General features: G+C 44.2%; 1 pseudogene; it reads right to left on the bottom strand.

Annotated features, from left to right (window-relative positions):
* Positions 1 to 17,212: 17,212 nt before the first annotated feature.
* On the bottom strand, positions 17,213 to 18,058 carry LOC135536172 (zinc finger protein 135-like; annotated as a pseudogene).
* Between the last annotated feature and the right edge of the window lie 1,172 nt (positions 18,059 to 19,230).

Raw genomic sequence — 19,230 nt, 5'->3', positions numbered from 1 at the left:
AGCCTCCCTTGTGGACGTGTAACAATTCAAAACACTTCAGATTTTCAAGTTATAAGAGACAAGAGAAGTGGAGTTATTACAGTTTCATTAAAGACAATTATTTTTATTTCTAACAAAGATGGCATTTTATTTAATCTTTTGAGATATTGTTTATTTGTTGTTTATCTTTACTCAAACGTACAAGAGACAGACATGATTTGAGTTAATAGACTTTGAGTTTGGCGTCGATCAGATGTTTTGGTTCATGAGAAGATATGGCAGAAGTCATAGGTTCATGAGGCAAATATGTTCACTATGACGAGGAACACTTGTACCAAGGTACTAGGTTGTACGTCAAACAGGGTGGCGGGCTGAACCTTCTACGTTGAAGGTTTCATACAGTGCCACCCATGGGCCAATCTGTGACTTTTGTTGGTGTCTGAGCAGTAGTGTTGACAATACAGTACTTCGATATTGTTGAAGTATAATTTTTTCAAACAATTGGGCATTAAGATATTTGTGACAAAGTGCAAAAGAATAAAAAAATATTTAGTCTGTTTTATTTCGCCTGGTAGGAGGCCGGCTGTTGCCCACTGATCAGCTATAGGCTCATTATAGATTCAGTAACTCCAACACATCACCAGACTGTACTGGTCTCTATCAGAGATTCAGTAACCCCAACACATCACCAGACTATACTGGTCTCTATCAGAGATTCAGTACACCCAATACATCACCAGACTGTACTGGTCTCTATCAGAGATTCAGTAACCCAACACATCACCAGACTATACTGGTCTCTATCAGAGATTCAGTACACCCAATACATCACCAGACTGTACTGGTCTCTATCAGAGATTCAGTAACCCCAATACATCACCAGACTGTACTGGTCTCTATCAGAGATTCAGTACCCCAATACATCACCAGACTGTACTGGTCTCTACCAGAGATTCAGTAACCCCAATACATCACCAGACTGTACTGGTCTCTATCAGAGATTCAGTAACCCCAATACATCACCAGACTGTACTGGTCTCTATCAGAGATTCAGTAACCCCAATACATCACCAGACTGTACTGGTCTCTATCAGAGATTCAGTAACCCCAATACATCACCAGACTGTACTGGTCTCTATCAGAGATTCAGTAACCCCAATACATCACCAGACTGTACTGGTCTCTATCAGAGATTCAGTAACCCCAATACATCACCAGACTGTACTGGTCTCTACCAGAGATTCAGTAACCCCAATACATCACCAGACTGTACTGGTCTCTATCAGAGATTCAGTAACCCCAATACATCACCAGACTGTACTGGTCTCTATCAGAGATTCAGTAACCCCAATACATCACCAGACTGTACTGGTCTCTATCAGAGATTCAGTAACCCCAATACATCACCAGACTGTACTGGTCTCTACCAGAGATTCAGTAACCCCAATACATCACCAGACTGTACTGGTCTCTATCAGAGATTCAGTAACCCCAATACATCACCAGACTGTACTGGTCTCTACCAGAGATTCAGTAACCCCAATACATCACCAGACTGTACTGGTCTCTATCAGAGATTCAGTAACCCCAATACATCACCAGACTGTACTGGTCTCTACCAGAGATTCAGTAACCCCAATACATCACCAGACTGTACTGGTCTCTATCAGAGATTCAGTAACCCCAATACATCACCAGACTGTACTGGTCTCTACCAGAGATTCAGTAACCCCAATACATCACCAGACTGTACTGGTCTCTATCAGAGATTCAGTAACCCCAATACATCACCAGACTGTACTGGTCTCTATCAGAGATTCAGTAACCCCAATACATCACCAGACTGTACTGGTCTCTACCAGAGATTCAGTAACCCCAATACATCACCAGACTGTACTGGTCTCTATCAGAGATTCAGTAACCCCAATACATCACCAGACTGTACTGGTCTCTATCAGAGATTCAGTAACCCCAATACATCACCAGACTGTACTGGTCTCTACCAGAGATTCAGTAACCCCAATACATCACCAGACTGTACTGGTCTCTATCAGAGATTCAGTAACCCCAATACATCACCAGACTGTACTGGTCTCTACCTGAGATTCAGTAACCCCAACAAATCACCAGACTGTACTGGTCTCTATCAGAGATTCAGTAACCCCAATACATCACCAGACTGTACTGGTCTCTACCAGAGATTCAGTAACCCAACACATCATCAGTAACCCCAATACATCACCAGACTGTACTGGCCTCTATCAGAGATTCAGTAACCCCAATACATCACCAGACTGTACTGGTCTCTATCAGAGATTCAGTAACCCCAATACATCATCAGTAACCCCAATACATCATCAGTAACCCCAATACATCATCAGACTGTACTGGTCTCTATCAGAGATTCAGTAACCCCAATACATCATCAGTAACCCCAATACATCACCAGACTGTACTGGTCTCTATCAGAGATTCAGTAACCCCAATACATCACCAGACTGTACTGGTCTCTACCAGAGATTCAGTAACCCCAATACATCACCAGACTGTACTGGTCTCTACCAGAGATTCAGTAACCCCAATACATTACCAGACTGTACTGGTCTCTACCAGAGATTCAGTAACCCAACACATCACCAGACTGTACTGGTCTCTACCAGAGATTCAGTAACCCCAATACATTACCAGACTGTACTGGTCTCTATCAGAGATTCAGTAACCCCAATACATCACCAGACTGTACTGGTCTCTACCAGAGATTCAGTAACCCAACACATCACCAGACTATACTGGTCTCTACCAGAGATTCAGTAACCCCAATACATCACCAGACTGTACTGGTCTCTATCAGAGATTCAGTAACCCAACACATCATCAGTAACCCCAATACATCACCAGACTGTACTGGTCTCTATCAGAGATTCAGTAACCCAACACATCATCAGTAACCCCAATACATCACCAGACTGTACTGGTCTCTATCAGAGATTCAGTAACCCCAACACATCATCAGTAACCCCAATACATCACCAGACTGTACTGGTCTCTATCAGAGATTCAGTAACCCAACACATCACCCGACTGTACTGGTCTCTACCAGAGATTCAGTAACCCCAATACATTACCAGACTGTACTGGTCCCTATCAGAGATTCAGTAACCCCAATACATCACCAGACTGTACTGGTCTCTACCAGAGATTCAGTAACCCCAATACATCATCAGTAACCCCAATACATCATCAGACTGTACTGGTCTCTATCAGAGATTCAGTAACCCCAATACATCACCAGACTGTACTGGTCTCTACCAGAGATTCAGTAACCCCAATACATCACCAGACTGTACTGGTCTCTACCAGAGATTCAGTAACCCAACACATCACCAGACTGTACTGGTCTCTACCAGACGTGGATAAGTGTTGTTCTCAGGTATTTTAGATGTATTGCTATGTTGAGTGGGATTCTAAGGGAAAATGGCATAACATGATATGCCTTTTTAAGTATCTAAATATGTGGTATACGAACCAACTGGGATATCTAACAACACTATAGGTAGGTGTTCTAACAGGTATGATATCTAACAACACTACAGGTAGGTGTTATAACAGGTAGGATATCTAACAACACTATAGGTAGGTGTTATAACAGGTAGGATATCTAACAACACTATAGGTAGGTGTTCTAACAGGTAGGATATCTAACAACACTACAGGTGTTCTAACAGGTAGGATATCTAACAACACTATAGGTAGGTGTTATAACAGGTAGGATATCTAACAACACTATAGGTAGGTGTTATAACAGGTAGGATATCTAACAACACTATAGGTAGGTGTTATAACAGGTAGGATATCTAACAACACTATAGATAGGTGTTATAACAGGTAGGATATCTAACAACACTATAGGGAGGAGTTATAACAGGTGGGATATCTAACAACACTATAGGTAGGTGTTATAACAGGTAGGATATCTAACAACACCATAGGTAGGTGTTATAACAGGTGGGATATCTAACAACACTATAGGTAGGTGTTATAACAGGTAGGCTATCTAACAACACTATAGGTAGGTGTTATAACAACTGGGATATCTAATAACACCATAGGTAGGTGTTATAACAGGTGGGATATCTAACAACACTATAGGTAGGTGTTATAACAGGTAGGCTATCTAACAACACTATAGGTAGGTGTTATAACAACTGGGATATCTAATAACACTATAGGTAGGTGTTATAACAGGTGCACATGTCAAAATGAGGGGTTTAAGTGGAGGGGTTGCTCTTTGCTGAAACACAAACTCCAGATTGTGGCTTTATGTTAATTAAATGGGGTTTATACACCCATGTTTATTGACAACCCCTACTTAACCCCTACTGCTTTCACCTATACAATAGGTGGTCCTAGTAAATAATGAAAGTTACCAGCACAGCACACCCACTGACGATACATTAGAATTAACTTATCATCATTACTGAAACGATGGTTCTCATTACCGAAACGGGCCTAAAAATGATGCGGTGATGAGAAATGTGTGTTTTGGTAAAGAGAGGCCCTCAGCTTCATCTGGAAGTAACAGGAGACAGACATTATGAGTCAGCAAACTACTGACCACATCACTAAAGCCCATTCATGCCTCCATGTTGGTAAGGTAATGGTTCTCTAAGTGTTTACCACATCACTAAAGCCCATTCATGCCTCCATGTTGGTAAGGTAATGGTTCTCTAAGTGTTGACCACATCACTAAAGCCCATTCATGCCTCCATGTTGGTAAGGTAATGGTTCTCTAAGTGTTGACCATTACTAAAGCCCAAATATCTCCATGTTGGTAAGGTAATGGGTCTCTACAAGATCACATCACAAAGCCTATCTTATGCCTCCACAGAAGGTAAAGGTCTTGAAAAGTTGACTCATATCACAAAGGTTTTCCAACATCTCCATACCTTGGTAAGGTGGCAATGTTCTCTTACAAGCTACCACATCACTAAAGCCCACAACATCTCCATCTTGGTAAGGTACGGTTCTCTAAGTGTTTACCACATCACTAAAGCCCAACATCCCCATGTTGGAATATAATGGCCCTAAGTGTTGAATACATCACTAAAGCCCATTCATGCTCTCCATGTTGAAAAGGTAATGGGTCTCTCATGTTGACCACAACTACTAAAGCCTATTCATGCCTCATGCTGGTAAGGTAATGGTTCTCTAAGTGCTGACTACATCATTTCAAAGCTCAAACATCTCCACATGCTGGTAAGGTAATGGTTCTCTAAGTGTTAAACATCACTAAAGCCCATTCATGTCTCCCATGTTGGTAAGATAATGGTTCTCCTGAAAGTCTTGACCCATCACTCCTGCCCAACATCTCCATGTTGGTAAGGTAATGGTTCTCTAAGTGTTATTACATCACTAAAGCCCATTCATGTCTCCATGTTGGTAAGGTAATGGTTCTCTAAGTGTTGACCACATCAAAGCCCAACATCTTCATGTTGGTAAGGTAATGGTTCTCCTAGGTGTTTACCACATCACTAAAGCCCATTCATGTCTCCATGTTGGTAAGGTAATGGTTCTCTGAAGTGCTTACCATCATTAAAGCCCATTCATGTCTCCATGTTGGTAAGGTAATGGTTCTTCAAGTTTCAGCCTACCCAAAGCCCATTCATGTCTCCATGTTGCAAGGTAATAGTTCTCTAAGTGTTTACCACATCATTAAAGCCCATTCATGTCTCCATGTTGGTAAGGTAATGGTTCTCTAAGTTTTCTCTAACTTGGCTTTTTTTGTAATTTCTGTATTGGCAAAAGTCAAGTGTCATAAAGGGGAGAAATGAGAATAAGACCATCATTCTGAACACATATATGTGAAACATGTTAAATATCTTGTGCTCGTCTAAGAATATTCCACTAGATGATGCATCATGGGGAATAAAAGTTTGTCAAAACAAATACTGGAGTTTTTACAGCAGCTTGAACAAGTGTTACGGTAATGAGAAATGTCCACAGACACTTTATGAGAATCACCTCTTTCACCATGATTTAGAAAATAATTTCAATGGTTCAGTGTTGCACATTATTTTATTTATATAATATTTATATAATAAAATGTTTAACAAATCACTTAATTTCAATAGCTACGTTCACAATGTGACCAGAAACCTAAAACCAACTTAGGATCGTTCACCCTATGGTTTTCCAATAAAGCACTTACACATTTTTTAATAAATATTTGAAACTTTTAAATTTCAATACCTCGTTTTCAAACATGTGACCTAGCAATCTTCAAGGACTGTAGAGTTTGTGCCCCCGTTTTAAGACACTACTTACTGGTTTTACTTAGATCTCCCGTCTCCTCTTCCTCTCCTTCCTCCCTCTTTCAACGTGAAAGTAATCTGCCCCTCTTTCCTCTTCTTCTGCCTCCTCTTCAACATATAAGTAATCTGCCCCTCTTCCTCTCCTTCCTCCTCCTCTTTCAACGTGAAAGTAATTGCCCCTCTTCCTCTTCTTCTGCCTCCTCTTTCTCCTCCTCCTCTCCTTCAACGTGATAATCTGCCCCTCTTCCCTCTCCTTCCCTCCTCCTCCCTCTTTCAGACAGTAATCTCCCCCTCCTCTTTCACTCTGAAAACTCCTTCTCCTCCTCTTTTGCTTCGAAAGCTTCTTTCTCTTCTGTCACAGTAAGTTCTTTCTCTTCTTCTTTCACAGTAACAGCCTCATCCTCTACTTCTTGTTTACTGTGACAGCCTCTTTCTTCTTTCTCCGTCAGCAGACCTCTTCTTCTTCAGCAGGAGTGGAGTAGCTTAGTGAACTCATGATCAGGGTTGTTAACTGGCTAGCTACTTAGCATTAGCGATTAGCCTAGTGCAAAGCTAACCTTAAAGCCAGCTACCTGACAAACAACGTAAATAGTACATTAAATGGACCAACAAGTAAACAAAACAGAAATATGTTTAAAACACAGTGATAATGTACATCAAAACAGCCTAAAAACATTTGATGTTTTCGGCTACGGAGAATTAACCGACCTACTGTTGTTTACTGTGCAGTAAAGTGTCCGTCCACTGCATTAGACATCTACTGGCAGCATCCTAAAAATCTGCACAACCCCATCTGCTGGCTGGAGTGGGTAACGCAGTTACTCATTATTATTTTAGAGAGTAAACGTTTGTTAATAATCTAAGCGTAATATTATTTTATCTCCAAGCAGTACAAAGAGACGCTGTGTGTTGATGGATTAGTGCAGATTTATTTTTTAAATAGAATTTAAATACTGTACTGCACAACAGTAGTAGGCCTGATTGCCAACAATCACGAGACATCTACAGCAGGGGTAGGGACCCACAATCCTCCAGGGGCCTGATTGATGTCACACTTTTTCTCCATCCTAGCAAACACGGCTGATTAATCAAACTGCACTCTAGACTGAAGATCATGATTAGGTGATTATTGGAGTCAGGTGTGTGGGGATAGGGTAAAACTGTGACACCAAAAAGGCACCCGAGGTTGGTGCCCACCTCCCGGCTACGGGGAGGAGGTGAGTCGTGGCGGAGTGGTGCCGGGAAAATAATCTCTCCACTCAACGTCAACAAATCAAAAGAGCTGAAGGTGGACTTCAGGGGCAGACTTCAGGTGGACTCCGCGTCGTCGGGACCGCAGCCAGGGAAGGTGAAAAGCCTCAAGTTCCTTTGGCGTACCCATCACTGACAATCTGAAATGGTCCAGACAGTGTGGTGAAGAAAACGCAGCCCCTCCAGGACACCTAAAAGCACCTGATGTGCAAAGATGTCACCAAAGGCTAAAAGATCATCAAGGACATCAACGGCCCGAAAGACACGGCCTGTTCACCCCGCCATCATCCAGATGGCGAGGTCAGTACAGGTGCATCAAAGCTGGGACAGAGAGACTGTTAAACAGCTTCTATCTCAAGGTCATCAGACTGTTAAACAGCAACCACTAACATTGAGTGGCTGCTGCCAACACACTGACTCAACTCCAGCCACTTCAATAATGGGAATTGATGGGAAAGGATGTAAAATATATCACTAGCCATTTTAAACAATGCTACCTAATATAATGTTTACATACCCTACATTATTCATCATTCAGTATTCACCAATACTTGTTGCGTGGTTAATGTGTGGTCTATCTCCAGGTCATCAGACTGTTAAATAGTCACCTCTAGCCGGCCTCCGCCCAGTACCCTGCCCTGAACTTAGTCACTATCACTAGCCGGCTACCACCCAATACCCTGCCCTGAACTTAGTCACTATCACTAGCCGGCTACCACCCAATACCCTGCCCTGAACTTAGTCACTGTCACTAGCCGGCTACCACCCAGTACCCTGCCCTGAACTTAGTCACTGTCACTAGTCGGCCTCCACCCAGTACCCTGCCCTGAACTTAGTCACTGTCACTAGCCGGCTACCACCCAGTACCCTGCCCTGAACCTAGTCACTGTCACTAGCCGGCTACCATCCGGTTACTCAAGGCATATGTACATAGACATGGAATCACTGGGCACTTAAAAAAAGGGAAACTAGTCACTTTAATAATGTTTACATACTGTTGTACTCACTTCATATGTATACACTGTATTCTACTATATGCACTCTGACATTGCTCATCTTAATATTTATATATTTCTAAATTCCATTATTTTACTTTTAGATGTGTGTGTATTGTTGTGAATCGTTAGATACTACTGCCCTGTTGGATCTAGGAACACCAGCATATCGCCACACCCGCAATAACATCTGCTAAATATGTGTATGTGGACAATACAATTAGAATTTATTTTATAGCACATCCATCCACATGAGTATTTAAGCCCAAATTTTGCAGCCTCTATCGTAGCAACCAAACAAAAAATAATTAACTTTTTCTTAGGAAAGATTAGCGACAGAGTGGCCTGACGACTCAAACTGAATTATCCCAATGTTCTATCGTTCGCTACAGACTTCAGTCTGAGACTGACGTCATTTAAATTGATTGTGGTGACGTCTAAATGAGGGGTGTTTTACAAAACAAAGTAATCAGCGATTGGCTCATCTCCAACCAATCAGAGTAACAACATTTTTCAAACCTCCACTCGGGGACCAATCAGAACAGTTAAAACGTGTTTCTGTTCTCGAAGTCGTCATGGAGTGACTCTGATCCAGATTCATTGCGGAGAACAAACTAATATATGTGGGCGTAGCGTAGCGTTTGGACGGAGCAAGAAGATGGGTTAGCCGTCTGAAACAATAGAGTGCGCCTTGTTGTAATTTTGATGATTGTTCGGCAGCTTCTGCTGCTCTTTCTGGCGTGGTGCAGGTGTACTACGACTCTGTTTCATGAAGCGTGCTAGAGCAGTTCTTCCATTATACTTTATCCAACATACTAATATATGTTAATTGCATCCAAATAAAAGTTGCTTTTCTACCACACCCACAACGGAAGCACAATCAAGCTACGGATTCGCAGGTGGAGGATGTCTGTGACACAGCCGGAAGAGGACTGGCCACCCCACATATGCTCTCTCAATTCTCTTTCTTTCTCTCTCTCGGAGGACCTGAGCCCTAGGACCATGCCCCAGGATTACCTGACATGACGACTCCTTGCTGTCCCCAGTCCACCTGGCCGTGCTGCTACTCCAGTTCCAACTGTTCTGCCTTATTATTATTCGACCATGCTGGTCATTTATGAACATTTGAACATCTTGGTCATGTTCTGTTATAATCTCTACCCGGCACAGCCAGAAGAGGACTGGCCACCCCACATAGCCTGGTTCCTCTCTAGGTTTCTTCCTAGGTGTTGGCCTTTCTAGGGAGTTTTTCCTAGCCACCCCTCAGAGCCTGGTTCCTCTCTAGGTTACTTCCTAGGTTTTGGCCTTTCTAGGGAGTTTTTCCTAACCACCGTGCTTCTACACCTGCATTGCTTGCTGTTTGGGGTTTGAGGCTGGGTTTCTGTCCAGCACTTTGAGACATCAGCTGATGTACGAAGGGCTATATAAATAAATTTGATTTGATTTGTGACAGCTCGTCAGTTGACCTAATTTCGACCCTAGACCAACGAGGGAGTCTACTGCAGTCTTATTCCGTTAGTATTTTAGTATGTTAGTTAGTTAGTTTGTAACTTAGTCACGTGCGATATCTCAGACAGCACTGGCCTAAATTTGACGAAACCTGGGTGAATGATGCGTCTTGCCAGTGGCGGTTCGAGACCATTTCAACTGGGGGGGCCAAGCTGGGGCCAGTTGTACTGTTAGAGAGGCCAGTTACATTAGACTTTGTTGTCATATCGTCTTCTTCACTGCATTGCAGACAAAAGTCCAATATTCATAAACATTCAACAATTTATTAGCATTTTCTATCTAATAAGGGATGTAAATAAAGAATGTTAGCAAAAATTTGTTATGTAAAAATGATTTCATACTCCACATTTAGGGGGGCCACAAGGGAGTCCAAAATTGATGTCACAGGGGCACTCCCCCCTCTCCAGAGATGTTCGAACGAGTTCAAGTCCGGGCTCTGGCTGGGCCACTCAATGACATTCAGAGACTTGTCCCGAAGCCACTCCTGTGTTGTCTTGGGTGTGTGCTTAGGGTCATTGTCCTGTTGGAAGGTGAACTTAAGATTCTTGCTACGTAAGCTTAACTTTCTGAACATTCGAGACGTGTAGTCCACTTGTCATTCCAATCTCCTTTGCATTAGCGTAGCCTCTTCTGTACCCTGTTAACTATGTGTCTATCTATCCCTGTTCTCTCCTCTCTGCACAGACCATACAAACGCTCCACACCGCGTGGCCGCGCCACCCTAATCTGGTGGTCCCAGCGCGCACGACCCACGTGGAGTTCCTGGTCTCCGGTAGCCTCTGGAACTGCCGATCTGCGGCCAACAAGGCAGAGTTCATCTCAGCCTATGCCTCCTCCAGTCCCTCGACTTCCTGGCACTGACGGAAACATGGATCACTCACAGATAACACTGCTACTCCTACTGCTCTCTCTTCGTCCGCCCACGTGTTCTCGCACACCCCGAGAGCTTCTGGTCAGCGGGGTGGTGGCACCGGGATCCTCATCTCTCCCAAGTGGTCATTCTCTCTCTCCCCTTACCCATCTATCTATCGCCTCCTTGAATTCCATGCTGTCACAGCTACCAGCCCTTTCAAGCTTAACATCCTTATCATTTATCGCCTCCAGGTTCCTCGGAGAGTTCATCAATGAGCTTGATGCCTTGATAAGCTCCTTTCCTGAGGACGGCTCACCTTCACAGTCCTGGGCGACTTTAACCTCCCACGCCTACCTTTGACTCATTCCTCTCTGCCTCCTTCTTTCCACTCCTCTCCTTTGACCTCACCCTCTCACTTCCCCTACTCACAAGGCAGGCAATACGCCGACCAGATGCTGTCTCTTCCACTAACCTCACTGCAACTCCCCTCCAAGTCTCCGACCACTACCTTGTATCCTTTTCCCCTCGCTCTCATCCAACACTTCCCACACTGCCCCTACTGGGATGGTATCGCGCCGTCCCAACCTTCGCTCTCTCTCCCCGCTACTCTTTCCCTCTTCCATCCTATCATCTCTTCCTCTGCTCATACCTTCTCCAACCTTTCTCCTGATTCTGCCTCCTAACCCTCCTCTCTTCCTTTCTGCATCCTTTGACTCTCTATGTCCCCTATCCTCCAGGCCGGCTCGGTCCTCCCCTCCCGCTCCGTGGCTCGATGACTCATTGCGAGCTCACAGAACAGAGCTCCGGGCAGCCGAGGGGAAATGGAGGAAAACTACTTCCTCTGCGGACCTGGCATCCTTTCACTCCCTCTCTCTACATTTTCCTCCTCTGTCTCTGCTGCTAAAGCCACTTTCTACCACTCTAAATTCCAAGCATCTGCCTCTAACCCTAGGAAGCTCTTTGCCACCTTCTCCTCCCTCCTGAATCCTCCTCCCCCCCCCCTCCTCCCTCTCTGCAGATGACTTCGTCAACCATTTTGAAAAGAAGGTCGACGACATCCGATCCTCGTTTGCTAAGTCAAACGACACCGCTGGTTCTGCTCACACTGCCCTACCCTGTGCTCTGACCTCTTTCTCCCTCTCTCTCCAGATGAAATCTCGCTTCTTGTGACGGCCGGCCGCCCAACAACCTGCCCGCTCGACCCTATCCCCTCCTCTCTTCTCCAGACCATTTCCGGGGACCTTCTCCCTTACCTCACCTCGCTCATCAACTCATCCCTGACCGCTGGCTACGTCCCTTCCGTCTTCAAGAGAGCGAGAGTTGCACCCCTTCTGAAAAAACCTACACTCGATCCCTCCGATGTCAACAACTACAGACCAGTATCCCTTCTTTCTTTTCTCTCCAAAACTCTTGAACGTGCCGTCCTTGGCCAGCTCTCCCGCTATCTCTCTCAGAATGACCTTCTTGATCCAAATCAGTCAGGTTTCAAGACTAGTCATTCAACTGAGACTGCTCTTCTCTGCATCACGGAGGCGCTCCGCACTGCTAAAGCTAACTCTCTCTCCTCTGCTCTCATCCTTCTAGACCTATCGGCTGCCTTCGATACTGTGAACCATCAGATCCTCCTCTCCACCCTCTCCGAGTTGGGCATCTCCGGCGCGGCCCACGCTTGGATTGCGTCCTACCTGACAGGTCGCTCCTACCAGGTGGCGTGGCGAGAATCTGTCTCCTCGCCACGCGCTCTCACCACTGGTGTCCCCCAGGGCTCTGTTCTAGGCCCTCTCCTATTCTCACTATACACCAAGTCACTTGGCTCTGTCATAACCTCACATGGTCTCTCCTATCATTGCTATGCAGACGACACACAATTAATCTTCTCCTTTCCCCTTCTGATGACCAGGTGGCGAATCGCATCTCTGCATGTCTGGCAGACATATCAGTGTGGATGACGGATCACCACCTCAAGCTGAACCTCGGCAAGACGGAGCTGCTCTTCCTCCCGGGGAAGGACTGCCCGCTCCATGATCTCGCCATCACGGTTGACAACTCCATTGTGTCCTCCTCCCAGAGCGCTAAGAACCTTGGCGTGATCCTGGACAACACCCTGTCGTTCTCAACCAACATCATGGCGGTGGCCCGCTCCTGTAGGTTCATGCTCTACAACATCCGCAGAGTACGACCCTGCCTCACACAGGAAGCGGCGCAGGTCCTAATCCAGGCACTTGTCATCTCCCGTCTGGATTACTGCAACTCGCTGTTGGCTGGGCTCCCTGCCTGTGCCATTAAACCCCTACAACTCATCCAGAACGCCGCAGCCCGTCTGGTGTTCAACCTTCCCAAGTTCTCTCACGTCACCCCGCTCCTCCGCTCTCTCCACTGGCTTCCAGTTGAAGCTCGCATCCGCTACAAGACCATGGTGCTTGCCTACGGAGCTGTGAGGGGAACGGCACCGCAGTACCTCCAGGCTCTGATCAGGCCCTACACCCAAGCAAGGGCACTGCGTTCATCCACCTCTGGCCTGCTCGCCTCCCTACCATTGAGGAAGTACAGTTCCCGCTCAGCCCAGTCAAAACTGTTCGCTGCTCTGGCCCCCCAATGGTGGAACAAACTCCCTCACGACGCCAGGACAGCGGAGTCAATCACCACCTTCCGGAGACACCTGAAACCCCACCTCTTCAAGGAATACCTAGGATAGGATAAGTAATCCTTCTCACCACCCCCCCTTAATGATTTAGATGCACTATTGTAAAGTGGCTGTTCCACTGGATGTCAGAAGGTGAATTCACCAATTTGTAAGTCGCTCTGGATAAGAGCGTCTGCTAAATGACTTAAATGTAATGTAAATGTAACCTTCGCCCCAGTCTGAGGTCCTATGTGCTCTGGAGCAGATTTTCATCAAAAAATCTCTGTACTTTTCTCCAATGATCTTTTCCTCAAGCTTGACAAGTCTCCCAGTCTCTGCCACTGAAAAACATCCCCACAACATGATGCTGCCGCCACCATGCTTCACTGTAGGGATGGTGCCAGGTTTCCTTCAGATGAGACACTTGGCATTCAGGCCAAAGAGTTAAATCCGGGTTTCATCAGACCAGAGAATCTTGTTTTTCATGATCTGAAAGTCCTTTAGGTGCATTTTGGCAAACTCCAAGTGGGCTGTCATGTGCCTTTTACTATGGAGTGGCTTCTGTCTGTTCACTCTATCATAAAAGCCGGATTGGTGGAGTGCTGCAGAGATGGTTGTCCTTCTGGAAGGTTCTCCCATCTCCACAGAGGAACCCTGGAGCTCTGCCAGGATTTCTTGGTCACCTCCCTGACCAAGGTCCTTCTCCCCTGATTGCTCAGTTCGGCCAGGTCGAGGAGTCCTGGTGGTTCCAAATTTCTTCAATTTAAGAATGATGGATCCAACTGTGTTCAATGCTGCAGACATTTTTTAGTATCCTTCCCCAGATCTGTGCCTCAACACGATCCTGTCTCGGAGTGCTACGGACAATTCCTACGACCTCATTGCTTGGTTTTTGCTCTGACACGCACCGTCAACTGTACGACCTTATATAGACAGGTGTGTGCCTTTCCAAATCATGTCCAATTAATTAAAACATGATGCATCTGAGATCAATTTCGAATCTTATAGCAAAGGGTCTGAATACTTATGTAAATAAGGTATGTCTGTTTAAATTTTTAATACATTTGGAAACATTTCTAAAAACCTGTTTTCGCTATGTCATTATGGGGTATTGTGATGTCATTATGGGGTATTGTTTGTATATTGAGGATTTTATTTAATCCATTTTAGAATAAGGCTGTAATGTAACAGAATGTGGAAAAAGTCAAGGGGTCTGTATACTTTCCGAATGTCATTTAAACAAATGTTTTCCAGCAAATCGGAATACACTCCCTCATCTGATTGGTCGAGTAGGCGGGCCTTCTGACTTTGTGACTGTGGTAACTTTTGAATTTTGTGAAAAAAGACCTAAAACACTACTCTTCTGGCACCGAATGATCAATCTGCACCAAACTTGATATGTGGCATCAATGGCCAAAGGTGTCTAAACACCCATGTGGACTGTCACCATAAAGGCATATAAATCAGTCTAGATATTCGTATTGTGACAACATTTGCAGACACTGTCAAGACTCAATATATTAAAGGACATTCATATCAAACACACGGTGGTGCTATAATAGGCGTTTATATCTCCTGATCTGTTTGACTCAGAGTGCTGAAATTTGGCACACATGCTCAGGGATATGAGTCTAGCTAACCCAAATTATATCTCAGACACCACTGGGCTAATTTTGACGAAACTTGGGTGAATGCTGTGTTTTTGCCATAGATCCGGCATTTGCTAAATTACACTGATTGGCCCAAAGGGGGCGCTGCATCATTCGTGGGGGTCAACATGTTTACTGTTGCCTTTTTTCTATTCAATTCAACTCTCCTTAATGTCGGTATCTGAACATGTTTACTGTTGCCTTTTTTCTATTCAATTCAACTCTCCTTAAAGTCGGCATCTGAACAGTGATTGGCTAGATCTGATAGATCTGAACAGTGATTGGCTAGATCTGATAGATCTGAACAGTGATTGGCTAGATCTGATAGATGCGTGTTAATTCAAGTAGACAGATAATACACTGCTCAAAAAAAATAAAGGGAACACTTAAACAACACAATGTAACTCCAAGTCAATCACACTTCTGTGAAATCAAACTGTTCATTTAGGAAGCTTCACTGAATGACAAAAATTTCACATGCTGTTGTGCAAATGGAATAGACAAACAGGTGGAAATTATAGGCAATTAGCAAGACACCCCCAATAAAGGAGTAGTTCTGCAGGGGTGACCACAGACTACTTCTCAGTTCCTATGCTACCTGGCTGATGTTTTGGTCACTTTTGAATGCTGGCGGTGCTTTCACTCCAGTGGTTGCATGAGACGAAGTCTACAACCCACACAAGTGGCTCAGGTAGTGCAGCTCATCCAGGATGGAACATCAATGCGAGCTGTGGCAAGAAGGTTTGCTGTGTCTGTCAGCGTAGTGTCCAGAGCACGGAGGCGCTACCAGGAGATAGGTCAGTACATCAGGAGACATGGAGGAGGCCGTAGGAGGGCAACAACCCAGCAGCAGGACCGCTACCTCCGCCTTTGTGCAAGCAGGAGCAGGAGGAGCACTGCCAGAGCCCTGCAAAATGACTGCACTGAAAGTAAAGGGGCTGAATAATTTTGCACACCCAATTTTTCAGTTTTTGATTTGTTAAAAAAAGTTTGAAATATCCAATAAATGTCATTCCACTTCATGATTGTGTCCCACTTGTTCTTGATTCTTCACAAAAAAATACAGTTTTATATCTTTATGTTTAAAGCCTGAAATGTGGCAAAAGGTCGCAAAGTTCAAGGGGGCCGAATACTTTTGCAAGGCACTGTATGTGGTAGTAGAGTAGAGGCCTGAGGGAACACACTTAATGTGTTGTAGATATGTGGTAGTAGAGTAGGGGCCTGAGGGAACACACTTAATATGTTGTGAAATCTGTTATGAATGTTTTGTAATGTTTTAAAAAAATGTAGAACTTCCTTAATTGTTGCAGGACTCCAGGAAGAGTAGCAGGGATCCATAATAAATACAGAGGCTTGTGAAAGGCTACTTACTTATATATTTATGTACATTATGCAATATTGAAAAGCATATAGATGAACAACAGAGGGTTTATACTTGTATCAAATCAAACGACGCTCATCATCAGAACCCAACAGACACCTGATATTAGACATGGACGCACATGTTTTGGCTTCATTGAGCTCAGCTGAGTCATTTATCCCGGATGTCTTAATTCTACTTTTGTGCAACAGGCCCCTGGCTGTTCGTTCTGAATAGTATTATCTATTTTGTTCAAAACAGTGGCAGCATGTGCAGCAGTGGTCATTCGGTTGGTGTCATGAACATTGTGAAATAGGTGTATTTATGCTGTTGTTCAAATGCACAGATCACTTTATATAGCTTCAAAACTTGCCATCAAAACTTGTATTCAACCAATCAGCGACCGCTTCTTTCCCTCCTCCGCGTGAAGGGTTTCTTTCCAAAACGCCGCATGTCAATTTTCAGAAATTCAACCAATTAGCGACCGCTTCTTTTTGTTGTCCCTTATCCTAGTTTTGTGGAACAGGCCCCTGGTCTCTAAATGAAAGGCCTGAGGGCACACACTTAATATGTTGTGAAATCTGTTATGAATGTTTTGTAATGTTTTTAAAAAAATGTAGAACTTCCTTAATTTTTCAGGACTCCAGGAAGAGTAGCAGGGATCCATAATAAATACAGAGGCTTGTGAAAGGCTACTTACTTATATATTTATGTACATTATGCAATATGAAAAGCATACGATGAACAACAGAGGGTTTATAACTTGTATCAAATCAAACGACGCTCATCATCAGAACCCAATAGACACCTGATATTAGACATGATCAGGTCTCTAAATGAAACAACAATAGCAGCAACCTTATTCTGCTTCCATATATACAAATTGATTTCATAAAGATTAAACAAAAACACAAATTATCAGTCAAAAACTCAAGTCAGAACACAGCCTCTATTTTCTCATGCGATTTCAGGTCCTCTAACTGGGAAAATGTCTTTCCACAATGAGAGCAGTGGTATGTCTTCTCCTCCTGTGTATGTATTCTTTCATGCTTGTTCAGCTGCCTTAACCAATTAAATCTCTTTCCACACTGGGAGCAGTGGTAGGTCTTATCCCCGCCTGTGTGTGTCCTGTCATGCACAATCAGGGCTTCTAACTGGGTAAACCGCTTTCCACACAACTGACATTAGTAGAACTTTTTTGTGTGTGCATTCGCTCATGAGATTTCAGAGTCCCCTAACCACCTAATACTTTTTCCACAATGGCAACAGGAGTAAGACTTCTCTCCAGAGTGTATTTGCTTATGACTTTTCAGGTAATCTAACCGAGTAAAACACTTTCCACACTGGGAACACTGGTAAGGCTTTTCTCCTGTGTGTGTTCGCTTGTGCGATTTCAGTTGTTGTGATCGGAGAAAACTTTTCCCACACTGGGAGCAGTGGTGTCGTCTCGCCAATTTGGACGTCTCTGGGTCTGGTTCCCCTAAAGGACTCTCCCCGCTGCCAGAGTGAGAGTCTGGTCGCTCTCCTGCTGAAAGACAAAACAAACGATTTCGTTAAATACTAAACAGAGTTTGATATGAAACCTCCATGTGATAAACTATCTTCCTATGTGGTTTAATGGGCTGTGTCTGTGCATCCGGGTCCAGTTGTTATTTTCTCTTGACCCGCCTCGACGCACTAAGAACATCCCAGGCAAATCATGATCTGTTGAATGGTTTATACTATGTCCCTTTCAAACAGCGACCGGACAAACATTATTAGGTTTTACAGGTATTTATTTGTATTTCACCATAATCGGTTTTGTTCAGGCCATTATCCTCCTTTGTTAGTCTAGTAGAATTGATTTGATATTTAGATTATGGGACAAGAATAGAGTGAGCCCTGTTGGATGGGCCATTAGAATAGAGGGAGCCCTGTTGGATGGGCCATTAGAATAGAGGGAGCCCTGTTGGATGGGCCATTAGAATAGAGGGAGCCCTGTTGGATGGGCCATTAGAATAGAGGGAGCCCTGTTGGATGGGCCATTAGAATAGAGGGAGCCCTGTTGAATGGGCCATTAGAATAGAGAGAGCCCTGTGGATGGGTTTATATCAGCTGCGACCTGGGGAGGGCTTGTGGGAAATGTACTTTGTGATTTTGTACATATCCTATGCTGATATGTTTTAGATTCTCTCACAGTTGAAGTGTACCTATGATACAAATTACAGACCTCTACATGCCTTGTAAGTAGGAAGACCTGCAAAATCGTCAGTGTATCAAATAATTGTTCTCCCCACTGTATATACAGCAGTATGTGGACACCCACTCAAATTAGTGGATTCAGCTATGTCAGCCACACCCGTTGCTGGCAGGTGTATAAAATACAGCCATGCAATCTCCATAGACAAACAACGACCGTAGTCTTACTGAAGAGCTCAGTGACTTTCAAAGTCATAGGATGCCACCTTTCCAACAAGTCAGCACAATAACTGTTAGTCGGAAGCTTCATGAAATGGGTTTCCATGGCCGAGCAGCTGCACACAAGCCTAAAATCAACATGCCCCAAAGCATAGTGCCAACTGTAAGGGTTGATGAAGAAGGCATAATGGTCTGTTGTTCATGGTTCGGGCCCCTTGAAGGGAAATTGTATTTATACATTTTTTTACCCCCAGGTTCTCCTGTATTTAGTGATTTTCATTTCGGTAGTTACAGTCTTGTCCC

Source organism: Oncorhynchus masou, unplaced genomic scaffold (genome assembly GCF_036934945.1).
Source record: "Oncorhynchus masou masou isolate Uvic2021 unplaced genomic scaffold, UVic_Omas_1.1 unplaced_scaffold_5640, whole genome shotgun sequence".
Lineage (NCBI taxonomy): Eukaryota > Metazoa > Chordata > Actinopteri > Salmoniformes > Salmonidae > Oncorhynchus > Oncorhynchus masou.
The sequence above is the reverse complement of the archived record's forward strand: the minus strand, read 5'-3'. Positions and strand labels throughout refer to the sequence as shown.